Source organism: Plectropomus leopardus, chromosome 10, assembly GCF_026936395.1.
Source record: "Plectropomus leopardus strain MGB_pleo_1.0 chromosome 10, ASM2693639v1, whole genome shotgun sequence".
Classification (NCBI taxonomy): domain Eukaryota; kingdom Metazoa; phylum Chordata; class Actinopteri; order Perciformes; family Serranidae; genus Plectropomus; species Plectropomus leopardus.
Window position 1 is genome coordinate 30,539,680 of NC_142185.1, and position 13,274 is coordinate 30,552,953.

The 13,274-nt window shown below is 37.5% G+C and overlaps 1 long non-coding RNA gene across 3 annotated transcripts in view; it reads left to right on the forward strand.

Moving 5' to 3' along the window:
• Positions 1 to 13,274, forward strand: part of LOC148188566 (uncharacterized) — a 154,013-nt gene that overhangs the window by 71,922 nt on the left and 68,817 nt on the right. The window contains exon 3 of one of the 3 annotated variants that reach the window (XR_015777707.1): positions 4,850 to 5,236. The exons of the other annotated variants lie outside the window; for them this stretch is intronic. This is a non-coding gene — a long non-coding RNA (uncharacterized LOC148188566). Of the gene's footprint in view, positions 1 to 4,849; positions 5,237 to 13,274 lie in introns of those variants that run through there. 3 annotated transcript variants of the gene reach the window in all.

The following is a 13,274-nucleotide window of genomic DNA, read 5'->3' on the forward strand; positions in this document are numbered from 1 at the left end:
GATCATGCAAACAGCAGTGTACCAAAGCTATACATGGATAAAGGCTGTGGCACGCAAAATTTTGTAGACGCTGCAAATGTAGTATAATCGAAAGATACTCTATAACAGAAGATACCTCATTGTTTTGCCCATTGTTGTAGTTATTTTATTTGTCTTTGCAGTTCCATGTCATCTCTTCGTGGTCTTTTTGTATCACTTAGTGGGCATTTTGAGTCTTCTACTGGTCAGTATGCGTTCATTTGAGTGACATTTTGCAAGAAAAGTCCCAGGGCCCCCTCTGACAGTTTCGGCCCCTGGGCCTGTGCCTGATAGGCCTATTCAGTAATCCATCCATGATGAGTACCCACAAATCTCCACTAAACTTGAGAAGACCTGTTCCCAGTAAATGTTTTGTATCTTACAATCAATCTTCTCCTTCTCGATTAATGTTGTGTGTTTTTCTTTGTAAAAAAAAAGGACAACCAGCCTATTTGAAAACTTGGATCGCCAAACATGCACAGATACATAACACGCTAAAACAGGACTCATAATGTTGACTTTACCAGTTTAGTCTATGAACATCAGATAATTAGTAATATTAATTGTGGAATGAGAAATATCAGTGTGTGATTTCCTTTATATTACAGACATACAGTAGTTTTTAACTGGCCTATAAACTATAAACAGCAAAAAAAAATTCTTGCAATTCAGCTCTGGCTTTTGTTTGTGGTTTGCCACCCAAAGATTTTCAGTGGCCCCATCTGGTCACCCCCATGAAACATTTCTGGGGGCACCACTGCCAAGATTAGAATAACATTTTTCCTCTAAAGATTCTCCGCTCCATCACCAAATTGTCAGTACTTGTCGTGTTGGGGAGAGGACATTCTTTTAAAAGGGATTGAAAGGAGCAGGTGTGATTGCCCGTGAGTGTAACCGACTACACACACCATATATAATGTATGATAATGGATTCCTACGTATCCCTCCCCGTGTCCCAACCGTAACCCTCTGGCAACAAAAATACCAAAAGTGCATTAGCATGCCCTTCGTGCATTAGGCACTGCACGCCAAAAATAGCACTCCATATTCTCTGATTTCTGTCAGGTGCATCACCTACCCGACGAGTGGCATCACTTCTAGCTTTGGGCTTCTTTGTAAAATGAGTTGTTTTGACATTATATTATGGGATGTGATGGGAAAAATGAACTCGAGCAGAAATATCATGAAGATACAAACAGCTACATTGGAGAGACAAAGTCTTTCATTCAGGTAATTTGTATTCCTATTAGCCATTTCTGGATTAAAATATTATTAATATGTTAACAGCTTGTGGTAACATCGATTGCTGCAGATGATATAAGCTGTGTCGTTTCTCATTTTGTTTTGTCACATATGATGAAAACACTTACAGCAAATGTCTCCCTCTATTGTATATGAATCTGATCTCTAAATTTGTATTCATGTTGGTCTGGGACGATGATCCAATTATGGCTATAAACTCATTAAGATTCATGTTCCTCTGTGTCTTAATTAAGTAGTCTGGAGCACCGGAACATGACTTTACACAGAAGCAATTGTACTGTACAGTATACCTCCTAGCAACACCGCTGTTAAGTGTGTCAGAGCTAGTTGGTTTAATATTCTGCATTCAACGTTAGCATATTAATATTCATTAGAAAAAAATAACTGAACAAAATTAGGAATTTGTGTTAATTATTGAAAATTCCAATACACTGTAATAGATCAAAGAGAACCCAGTTAAAATAAAGAATTATTCGCTTTATTAGCTCACTAACAGCGATGTGGTGGTGAACGACCAATGAACTACTGTGTAGACTTCAAGAACATTGACATGACTTCCTTTCTAAAGCCTACTCCATGGGTATTTCTGAAAGTGGGGTGATTCCCTCCCTTGTTTTCGAGAAACTTAATGTACACACATCCACTGATATAAAAAAAAAAAAATCTAGCCCATTCGCCTTCCGAAGTCGTCAAAAGTAGCCGCTTTTTCAGTGATTTCGCTGTTAGAAACCAATGCTAAAAGGCATCTTTCTTTGTGTTATGATGTGTGCCCAGATGGTACCTGCTCTCAGAGAGCGCAACGCTGCTGGGTCTGAAAAGCCGCTAAATAGCGATAAAGTCGACACATTAGTTGTCCTCTCCTCCCATCACCCTGGGATCTTCAATGGTCTTGTTCATTTGTTTTTGGACGTGGAAATGTTGTTTTATTGCATAACATCCGTAACAGTGTCCCCTACACTACAGTGAAAACACTGATTGACAGAAAATCTCGTCAATGGCGGGGACAGAGTTAAAAAAAGAAAAAAAAAACAATGAGGGAAACCCTACTGCTGACTGTGATGACATGTTTTGGACTGATCCAGGTGCAGCAGTTTGACACACAGCATAATTCAGTGTGTGTAGTACTGGCGGAGCGAAGCCATGGGCAAAACGGGCGAAATCAAGGCAATTTATGCTTATTATTATCGGTTCTATTTATTGGCCAAAAATGTTATTATTGGAATTATCGGTATGACATCATAAGTCCCATTATCAAGCCAATAATTATTGAGCCAAATAATCATTATGGATCCCTTAAAATCGAAAAAATACAACATCTGTGTAAAATGAAACTGGGTTTTTCCAGGTGTTTAGTAGAGCAATTTGATGGGGAAAAAAAGAAGAAGAAAAAGTCAACTGAACTGTTACAATGCCTGTTAAAGAGTTAATGTACACCAAAAGTATTAGGCTGATTGGTCCAGTAGTATTTAAGATTAACTGCAGATGGACACACACACACACGCACACACACACACACACACACACACACACACAACTGAATGCATGATCCCTCCAGGCTGCACACTTGGCGGTGATAATTAACTATAATGTAATCATCTTTTATCTATATAGGCTTATAGTTTCATAGCATATATGGTAATTTTTCTTATGTGACTTTTCTTTTCATCTCACTAATTCACATGTTTTATTAATGACCCGGATAAGTTATTTCACAGATTACTGGAGTTTCATTCTCTCATTTATCAAAACAAAGTTGCCTGTTTGATGCTTTGTTGTCTTTCATCTTAGAGCAGAGACTTTGCTGCCGTCCTCACCCGCTCACCTCACCTTGTTTGTCTTAAACAGCTGCATTACTGTTTTCAAAGGCTTCACCGTGGGTTGCAGCCTGATGCAAATCAGTATCTCTGTTCGGCTCATTATAGTAATAAGCGTCTCTCAAGTGTGGACATTATCTTTAATAAATGCAACTACCTCAAAGCAGAGCTGCTCTGTCCTTAAGCAGCTGGAAGGCTTAGCCACCTTTACATAAACATTTTTTGGCCTGAAAGATGGTTAATTTTCCCTGGTACGCATGTCTTGGACATCAGACATCAAATATAGCTATTTGCTTTATTTGTAAAACGGTTTCTGGTGATCTCTTTATAGTCAAAGATAAGCGCAATTAATTAGCAAGTAAAACAGCACAGGTTAAAAATGGTTTGTGGATCAGGTAGATCAAATATGTTAAAATTAGTTTGTCTTTATAGGTAAACATTAGCCATTAAACAACATTTGGATACATGCATACATTTAAGGACTTACTGGTCACTGTAATTAATTCTCAATACTGACCATGATGCCCCCCTCAGTGGCTCAGTCCAAAAATTGTCTAGAAAAAGGACCCAATCACCAGAAAAATGTATTATACATTTTTGCAACTCACAGAAATGTTATATTTAAACATTGTTTTGTAGCTGATATGTTAAAAATTTTACGTTGCTCAACAATGGTATGAACTTGTAAGCCGCTCCGCAACTCACCCTGGAGCCCTTTCCTGTAGCACAGAGCAGGTGAATTTCAATATCTGTCTCTCTCTTTCACCTGACGGTGAAGCTGAGGCGCATGGTCTCAGCTCTGAAGCCGAGGTGGCGAGTTGTCTGCATTGGTCCCATTTAAGGGTCAACCATGGATTTTTGGATGGGCCCTCCCTTGGGCACCAGGGGTTGGGATCACCTGTACCCCCCCCCCGATGGCAGACTGCACGTTACATAGTGCTACTACAGGTCAAACCTAAAAATGGCAGTCTTATTGTTTGGTTTACAAGGTATCAGGTCTTGTTTGGAAGTAGGAAACAGCATATAAAAATGAATATATAGAAAGTGAATGCACTAGATTAGTAACATTTTTATCTTAACGCCCACTAATACCAAACTGAATATCAACACTCACCAGTAAAAGCTGACCGGCAAAAGAAAATATCAGTAACAGAACTGAAGAATTTTAATTCAAAAATGCAACATTAATGTTTTTCGATATGCCAGTCTGAATCTAGAGATCATCAAATTTAAGATTCTTGTTCAGAGCAGACAGTCCTGGCCAAGGCCCTAACTGCACTGTGCTATTTCCAGCAACAGTGCTGAGAGCGGAAACGTGGGCTTTTCACCAGCAGATATGTGAGTCAGTTAGAAGTGAGATCACGGTGTCACCTGCAAATTGAACAGCTCTGTGAGCATCATGCCAGACAGATGCAAAGTTTTACTCTCAACTTCATGAACCTTGGTATTTTGACGGATTCTCTTCGGTGCGTAGCAACAGCAATGCCCATGAATGTTGTTTATACAGAAAAATGATGTTTGTTTCTTTGCTTACTGGTGGAGATAATGATGCAACATTGATTTTTTTATTTCTTTTTAACAGTTCAGTCCAGTCGTGAGAAGAAGAAACAAAACATTTCTATTTAATTGGTAATTGATTTCCCCTTGGGTGCGGACCTTGTAGCTGTTAGAGGATTTATGGCTGTTGTATTTGTGTTTGGATGGAAGCTCTTCTGTGTTTCCAGCCCATGAAATGCAATTGCTTTCATCCACAGGGGATGTTGACGCAGCTCTCCAAAATTGGCATGCGGACACTGAATTAACAGCCATCCTGACACTCTCACTAGTCTTGTGTTGCCTCAGACAAAGCTTCCAAGAAACAAGAAGGACGCCTAAACCGCTTCAGTCCTTTGCTGCAGTACAGAGACAGGTGGAAAGAGGCTCTTTATTATTTCATCAGTGTTTTCTATGTGTGGTGGCAAATTCTATCATGACTGTTGTGTGTTTCAGTGATCTGAATAGGATGACTCGCTAAAAATAGAGCACTATAATTAATTTATTGCTGTTAATTATTCATGGATTTACTGTAACAAGCAGAGGCACAGCATGTCAAAAGAAATGTGGATAAATAATTAAAATCTAGAGAAAAAAAAGAAAAAGAATAATTTTGTTCTGCGAGACAGGGACTGCATCGCTCCCCCGATGGTCTCTCTATAGATTGTATTTTACTGACACAGGTATAATAAACAGTGAGGATTGGTAGCTTAGTGCACCAGGAATACCTGAGCTGTGGTCTAATTGTCCTTTTTGTCCCGAACTGAGCGAAATGACCCAACAAATATCTTAAATGGCTGCGAAGATAAGAGCTCTTTGAATTCTCCTAATTTTCATTTAAAAGTATCCTTATATTAAAGAAAAGTGCTTCATTGCTTTCTTTATAATCTTCTTAAGCATAGGACACACATGATTAGAGGTGGGCGAAATGGCCATAAATAATGTAAAAAAAATGTCAGTGTGTTTTTGCAATAATGATAAATCTTGACAATTTTACAAAAATGCTGAGAATATTTAATTAACAAAATAACAACAAAATAAGTGTAATAGTCGTACATGTCAACATATATATATTTATTTAAAACTGAGCAAAATTATCTCTTATTTCCTCAGTTTGTGAACAACAGCAATAACTCATAGTGAGATTCAGATTTTGTATGAAATATAAACATTACAACAAAATGAAATCCATCAAAATTACAAATCTGAACAGTTACCAAATACAAAAAACATTGTCTTCAATCTATAAATAGTACATCTACAGTATATAAATGAGTTAAAGCATTGCCATTATCACGTGACAGAAATTATTTGGCATGCCCTTACACTGGACCATCCTTAACAAAAGGAAAGGAGAGACTTCTGTCCTACAATTCCCTGCAGCGGCAGCATTTGACGTTTTTAATTCAACACATTTGAAACGTAACAATGATAATATGTACTATCTTGCATACATTTAATGATAATTTTCATTCAAACGTACCAATTGGGATTAATTTGGAGCACATACGGCTTTTTCATTTTAATTCTAACCTTTTAAGAAGTCGCGTGTTTCACAGGTTGTCCTCGTTTATATAGCATCCATGAAACAATAAGGTAGCAACACATTGAGTGAAATATTAAAGACATCCTAATAATAATAATAACATTTCTATACAGCACTTTAACATCCACATTACAGAGTGCTACAAAAGGAAATCATGAAATCATCAGGTTTCCAAAAGAAAACAGATAAATAAAAAAATATTTCAAAAAACAATTTGGTCTGTAAAAATGGATGAAATGAAAATGTGCTTTAAGTCGTCCGTCTTTGATATATTGTTGTTTCGTCACACATACCAGCATCAATGTCATCACCTGTCACATAATTACGGAGCCTTATGTCAGTGCAGTCCTGGTGGTTGTCCCTCTCAAGTCACTCTGACATTTCCTTCATATCTTTCTTTGACTTAATGACATTTTTCATTCAGGTCAAGTAAAAGTGGTTAGGAACGGAAAATATTTGGACTATTCGACCGCAGCCCTGATAACCTCAGCGTTTTCAGAGAGAGCATGATTTCACTGTCAGTATTTGTGATTTGGATTCACAGTCACACATTGCCAGGGCTTGTAAACATGAGGTAAGACTGAGGGTGTTTTATTTTTTATTTTTTTAAGGCACCCTGTCAGATTAATAATAATATCTTGAAAAGGTCATTTTTTGAAGAAAACACATATAATTACCGAGAGCACCAACTTAGTATTTAATCATCTGTGAAATTAGGAGCAGCGGGGATAATAGGGGCTGTAGGAAGAGCAGAGGAGGACTTTGAAATTCTTGAGATGAAAAAAAAAGGATTGATGGATAAAATTAGAAGATAGAAGGGAGGGGAGGGTTCAGAGAGAGATAAAGTAGAGTAGCCATAACAACAGCATAAAAGGAATAAAACAGCTCTGAAAACAGATGCATGGATGATAAATAAAGCCATGCTTCATAGTATACTGACGCTCAGTGGGTTTGAGGTGAACTAACTAAATATATACTATAGTATATGTACTATAATGGGTTATCTGTGTTGTGCTTTTGTCATCTGTTGGCCATCAGTTATGACAGGCTGTCTCCATCGACCTGTAAGCTCCTGTGTTGTCAGGCACTTTGCTGTCTTTTACATTCCCTGTGTTTGCGTATTCAGTGCAGCTACAGTAGTATAACTGGCATCTGTCAAAATAAGCCCAAATAAAAAGGGCACACACTGGAGTTTTCTTGTAAACAAACAGTCATGTTTACATTCAGTGTTAGTCACCCAAACTCTCTGTGCGTTTCCTCGAGGCCTTACAAAACACGCATGATGCATGAATTTCCTTTCAAAGCCTGTTTGCTGAATATTGTGAAACTTGCATTGTTGTTCGCTAGCTGAGCTTGTTAAGTGGCTGAATACAGCGATGGAAGCAAAGATACCCTATCAGAATTTTACTAAAGGTAAAATACGGAAGTATTATCAGGTAAAAGTACTTTAAGTGTTCAGTCAAAGAACTTGGTCTTGATATCTGATTCAATCTGACATTATCAAATTGTTGATGCATCATTTTGTAATCAGCATTTTACTGTTGTAGCTGCTGAGGTCACACTAGTTCTGATACCAACCAGTTTGATAAAAAAAAAAATCCCGTTACAGTTTTTTGAAATAATGACTTAGTCTCACAAAACAATGAGACGCTCTCCAAAATAATGATTTGCGTAATGAAACACTTTCTCAAAAACAGTGACTTGAGAATTTTTTTCTGAATTATTTGTTAAATATTGAGCAATATTTTTGAAAAATGTGCTCATAATTATGAGAAACTAACTCATTATTATGAGAAACAAAGTCATTATTTTGATATACAAAGTCATTATTATGGGAAAATTTCTCATTATTTGGGGATACAGAGTTGTTAATTTCAGAAAGTTTCTCATTATTTTGAGATTTTAAGTCATTATTTTAAGAGGGTTTCTCATTATTTGAAGATACTAACTCATTAGTTTGTGAAAGTGTCTCAATTTGAGATACTAAGTCAATATTTTTATTAATTGGTTTTTACTCTTTTTTTTTTCTTCAAAAAATGTTTCTCAGAAAAATACTAATTCGTTGTTCTTATAAAGTTTCTCATTATTCAAAGATACAGGATCAATACTTTGGAATTCTTTGAAAAACTTGAAATGATTTCAAGAGAAGTCTTTTTTTCCAGAAAGCTTCTCATTATTGTAAGATATGCAATAATTATTTTCAGAAAGTTTGTCGTTATTTCACAATATTCAGTCATCATTTCTCATTTTTTTGAAATACAAGGTCATTATTTAAATTAAGTTTCTTGTCCTTTTAATATATGAAGTTATTCCTTCAGGGTACTAAGTCATTATTATGAGAACATTTCTCATTATTTTGAGATACTAAATCATCATTTGTGTGTTTCTCATTTTGAGGTAATAAGTCATTATTTCAAGATCAGTCATTTTCAGAAAGTTTATCATTATTTATGATAGTTATTATTTCTAGTTAATAAGTAATTTTTTTCAGAATATTTGTCATTGTTTTCGATACTAGGTCAATATTTCAAGATATGTCATTGTTTTGATAAAGTTTCTTACTATAAAGATTAACTGTAACAGGATTCTTCATGACACTGGTGGATATAGGCCTCCATAACTTATAACTAATTCATAAACAGTGGTTCCAAAACTAAGGTCGGGGCCCTCCGAAGTGTCGAATCTGAGGGATCATGAGATGAAAAAAGAGAGAAAAGAGGTTAAAAAAAAAAAAAAAGTTCACATACACAAATTTATATTTTTCTTTCTAACTTTTCTTTTATCTTTACTTTCATTAAATATAAAATGTTAATCTAAAATCTGAAAGTATCTAGTAATCTGACCTGCAGTGGAGCAGAAGAATAAAGTAGCATGAAATGGCAGCACTGAAGTTAAGCATAGTAACCCAAAAATTGCAGTTGTAGCACTTGCATAATTGTACTTAATTACACTCCACCACTGACTGAATTACATTAAACCATAGAGCAACCTTGATAATTGGAATGAACTTGACCAGCAGGCTGAATGTACAGTAGGGGGGAGGGTGGGAAAGATCGTGGTTCTGCTTGTAAAAAAACCAACATTAATCGCTTGGTGTGAGATGGGAGACCAACTCTGGTCTGTGGTGAATAAGTCATTACACTACACAACATGCATTATTCACCACCCCGCGCTAATAAAGGGCACACTACTTCCAGCTCTGGCACTGAGTGTTGGCATTGGCTGTAAAACGTGGGCTGCGAAATCCAATAAGAGCTAATTTTACAAGGAGATTTGACTGATACTTCAAACTAGTTCAAATCAGCATCACAAGAATTTGCTTTTCTTCTGGTGATGCAGAGACGAAAATAAACTGAGTTGCATTTAGACTACAGTTTTTCTACTTACACAACCAGAAATTGTGCAATGCATGCACCGCTGCAGAGGAGATATCCCATAACATCTTTGTCTGCCAAAGCTATTCTTCAATGTGTCAAATCGACCTCTTTTACATCAAGTCCCGTCCCTCTATTTCTGCTGTTCTGCTGGAGATCCACTATTATTTGATTCCATTTTAAAGCAGATTCTTAATTGCTGTGATGAATGGCGTAAATGGTGCAACCTCTAAATAATAAATGGGCTGATTCACAAGCTATAACCCTTTCCACACAACGAATAGTGATTTTTCTCCTGGACCTCGCTCAGCAACCACACCGAAGGAAAAGTCCTTTTCCTCACATGTGCACCAACCATGATTTTACAATGACATTTTACTGTTCAGTTAGAAAAATGCTCTTCTTCCTCATAGTGCTCAAGAGCCTGTGTGTCAACAGTCTTTTTCACAATTACAATATACCCCCCCCCCCATTTTACTTATGTATTCTGTTTTGATGGAAAAAATTACAACTCGCACTAAAACACCTCCCACTGATGCACCTGTCCGTCTGTATTTTTGTCATTTGGTTGTGTATTTTTGTTTTCACTGAAGTTAATGTGACTGAAAGATTTTCAACGACCTGATCCAAAGAAAATCTTTTAAAGAGTAAAGGCTTTCATTCTTGACTTGCCATCTTACATAAGCACTCAATCACACAGGGAGAAAAGCCGCAGTCAAAGAGGCAGAGTTGCCAATCTCGTCACCAGCAGCTGCCTTAATAGACAAAAATGCATTGAAGCCACAGGCTGAATGTTTGTGAATTTTTCATCAGTAGATTCACCCCCTCGTCTTTGAAGCATTTCTCTGTAATTTGAACAAGCACAGCAGACCGTGGCATTGTCTGCTCTCCACTTTGACATTTTCTTGATTTAAGAAAAAGGTGACACAGAACAAAAAAAAAAACTACAACAGAGACAAAAGGAGACAGAAGTGATGAGACAGGAAGGTCAAAAGTAAAGCTGGAATGCATTTAATCAACATAATAAATTCCAAAATGGCAGAGTTTCTATCAAAGTGCGGATTTTAGCATTTAGCACTGCTCAAACTTAACTGCTCACATCTTACTCAACTAATTTGAAACAGCAAATGCTTTTTATAAGAAAAACCTAATGTTGAGTGAACCTCGGCATTATTTGTTGTGACTGTAAGTTTTGAAAAAAAAACAAAAAAGAAAAACAGTTGTAGTCACTTGCGTATCCTTCCACTATCTTGCCAGCAGTTTGGGCCATTTGAATGCATTTACCAAGAGTGTCAGTATATGGGTGCACTGCATTCGTTGTGTTGGCTGATTTAACTACAGAGATGTCAGTGATTAATTATTTCCTGAACATATTCTGCATTAATCGTTACATCGATTTAATTGAATTTTTCGCGGGTTATTTTTATCTTACATACATGATGTCATAAATGACGTTCTTATGTACATGCTAACGTCATGTAAGATTATGTATGTAAGATCAAATAAGTAACAAACATGCTTATTTTAACCCAAACCATGACCTTTTTCTAAACCTAACCAAGTAGTTCTGTTGCCTAAACTGAACCAGAATTTTCACAATATAAACTACATGTTTAAAATTGCGACTAATCACAGTCATATATGTTCTTTTGGGTTTTTTTTGGTTATGCTACTTAAGGAAACTCTCCTGTTGGTTGAATTACAGTTTAGGAAATGATTCTGCTCTTGTGTGGCATCTTTCTAGTCTTACGACCACTTAAAGTGCTTTTACACTACATGTGTCATTCACCAGTTCACACACACATTCAGACATACATACCATGCTACCATACCCAGAAGCATTCACATGCACTCACACAAGTGACCGAATCGCCACCGGAAACAATTCTGGGTTCAGTATCTTGCTCAAGGACACTTCAATATGTGGCATGGAGGAGCCTGGGATCACACCGTCAATCTTTGGATTAGTGGAAGTGTGGTTTGAAGAACTTGTTGAGCAGATAAGATGTTCATTGAGAGCTACAATTTCAACAACTACGACCTCAACAATTCAAGCTTCTGTTCTCTACAATTTGATTTTACGGTGGAAATCTTCCATGCAGTTACAATGCACTGTTGGATGTTTTTTCACCCCTGCTTGCCAACTTATAGGCTGCTGTCAGTGATGTGTGCATATGCAGTACCACTGTGTATCCTGATGCAGAGGAAAATAAACACTGAAAGCTGTGGGGACATGGGCAATGTAATCTAAATGAGCAGCTTGGGTTTAATGCTGTTTTGTTTTGATTTTGGACAGAGATGCTTTGTACTTGGACAAACTTTGGATTTTGCTTGTAAAACAATATCGTGTAATCTTTAATATCCCTTATACATTGTGCTAAATTATTAACACAGTAAATAATAGCCATAAACCATTTGATGGCTTGTCTAAATCAATTCAAGGAAACTTTTTTTTTTTCTTATGACAGCTGCCAGGCTCCATAGAGCAGCACTCTTTCAGCCCGCAGTGTGCTCGGGTATCCATGTAAAACACTGGAGAGTCATGAAGCCCTCCATCAAATGAAGATTCATCGTGTGGCTCAGTGATATCCTGGGACATAAATCACTGGTGCAGGGCAGACAGTTGTGGCAAGTCATTTCCTGCCAACAACATTTTTTTTCTATCTGTTTTATGTGCTCATATCAACCTCACTGCCACCGGCCTGTTAGTGAGCAGAGATAAAAATACACAGCAACTCTCAAACGATTTTCTAAAATTGATATCGGTTGTATTAAAAATGGGTAATCTTCAGCCAGTCACTGTCACCATAAGGCATATAAGAATGTAAGTAAATATCAGTTTAAAGGTGCTATTTGTGACATTCAGGGCTTTTAATATAGCAGCAATCCACTCTTTGCTATATAAAAATATAGTGGCATCATGGCGTCCTGAGCAGAGTCACACTTGCTTTGTGTGTGTTGTTATTTTATCTGTTTATCTGTTTCATACTGGCTAGCTCATTACTCCCACTTTTAGCTCTTCTTCGCCCGTTCTCATTCCGAGCTCTCAATGTTTGTTTTTGGCATCAGACACCGAGCACAAAGGCACCCTTTGCAGCAGTATGCTACACATCCCAGCAGGGTCAGATAGTGTGGCTGGACAGCTCTTTTCAACACAGTATGATATGCCATGAGGCAGCTGGGCGGCCGCACGGCACCTTTAGTGGCAGTACAATATGCTGCACGGCAGCGTCATGTTATACCGTGGCTGAACGAAACCTTTTGATGCAGTATGATAGGCTGCCACGCAGCTGGATGATCACCTTTCCAGGTGGTATGATATGATGCTGCATCAGGTTATAACATGTCCGGACGGTACCTTTTGCAGCAGTCTGATACGCTGCCAGGCCAAATCAGTTTTTAATATGGCTGGACTGCACCCTCCTTTGTGGTAGTATGATATGCCGCACGGCTGTACAGCACATTTCGTGGCAGTATGATACGCTGCCAGGCTGCATCACTTTATTGCTTATTGCAGCGGTTTGATAAACCAACAGACAGCCAGACAGCACCTTTCACAGCAGTATGACACGTAAAACGTAACAACGTAATTCAGAGAGCTAGGGAGTCCCTGAAAAGTGAGCGGGAGGGGCAGTGGATGGGTCCAACAAACCCTGGATTTTCACCCGGTAGCCCACTGTTTGCTTCCCATATAAATGCTGAGTCAGACCATGTTATTTTTTTCTA